Below are 1,047 nucleotides of genomic sequence, written 5' to 3'. Positions count from 1 at the left end.
AAAAAAAAAAAAAAAAAGTGGTTGATATGATCGATAGCACACGAGTATCATTACAAGATACTGCAAGTTCACAAAAACCTGCCAACCTTTAGTAATCACATCAAATCAAAACAAGGCCCATATAAGTGAAAGGGGTAAATCAACCCCTGCTCTTGCGGTGCTATAGATCCGCCTCCGGCTGCATCTTTCCTTCCAACCCTACGACTTTTTTCAGTTTTAAAGCCAGTTACCTTTGGTTACGGTCGCAGCGCGTACCCCCCGATTTCTCCATCTCCCGACCCGTACAAACGAGACCCAAGTCAGACGCACACCCACCGCATCCCAGCGATTGTCCTGGAGGTCCCGCAGCGTGCCTGCGTCCCCGGCATCGCCCAGCCTCTCCTTCTGCACACCCCGCACGGCGACCGGCCCCGTTCCCCGCCCGACACCCCCGCTTATCCCCGCCGCCCCTCTCCCCCCGACCGTGCAGCGCTCCCGGGAGGGCCGGGGGGGCCGGCGGGGAGCCCCGCGTCCCCCTCGCTGCCCCGAGAACAGGGGCGCAGCCCGAGGGCGCATCCCGGGCCCGGATGCCGCGCGGAGAAGGAGAAGGGAGGGCCGGGGTGCGCCCGCCGAGCGCGTTCACCTGTGCCGGGGCGGGCTGCGGCGGCGCTCCCGCTGTCGCTGCTGCTGCTGGCGGCGGCTGCGGTTGTTGTTGTTGTTGTTGTGGTGGGTGACGGTGAGGCAGGGGGTGCGGAGCAGCGGCAGGAGGAGGAGGAGCAGGAGCGGGAGCGGAGCGGCTGTTGTTGATGGGTAACAGTCGCCAGGACTACGGTGACTATGGCGCTCGACTCACAAGGCAACGGTTGCTATAACTCACAAAAGGAGAGCGGGAGCGGGAGGGAGGGACCGACGGGCGGACGGAGGGAGGCGGGGGCGGCGGCGCGGCCGAGCGCCCCGGAAGGGGCGGGGCCTGCGGTAACGGCTGGAGCGCGGCGGGTCCCCTCACCCACCCCGGCGCGGGGCGCGCGCTCGCCCGGTTCTCCCCCCGCGCAGGGGGCGCACGCGGGG

At 66.3% G+C, this 1,047-nt stretch overlaps 1 protein-coding gene across 2 annotated transcripts in view; it reads right to left on the bottom strand.

The window, feature by feature from the left end:
• RFX3 (regulatory factor X3) overlaps positions 1–930 on the bottom strand; it is a 110,370-nt gene extending 109,440 nt beyond the window's left edge. For both annotated transcript variants that reach the window (XM_057375852.1, XM_057375853.1), the window contains exon 1: positions 623–930. The gene's annotated coding sequence lies outside the window, so the exon portion shown is untranslated. The remainder of the gene's footprint in view (positions 1–622) is intronic.
• Between the last annotated feature and the right edge of the window lie 117 nt (positions 931–1,047).

Source organism: Malurus melanocephalus, unplaced genomic scaffold, assembly GCF_030028575.1.
Source record: "Malurus melanocephalus ecotype Western Australia unplaced genomic scaffold, MMel_1.1 scaffold_260, whole genome shotgun sequence".
NCBI classification, from domain to species: domain Eukaryota; kingdom Metazoa; phylum Chordata; class Aves; order Passeriformes; family Maluridae; genus Malurus; species Malurus melanocephalus.
This window is presented reverse-complemented; position numbering and strand designations above follow the sequence as displayed.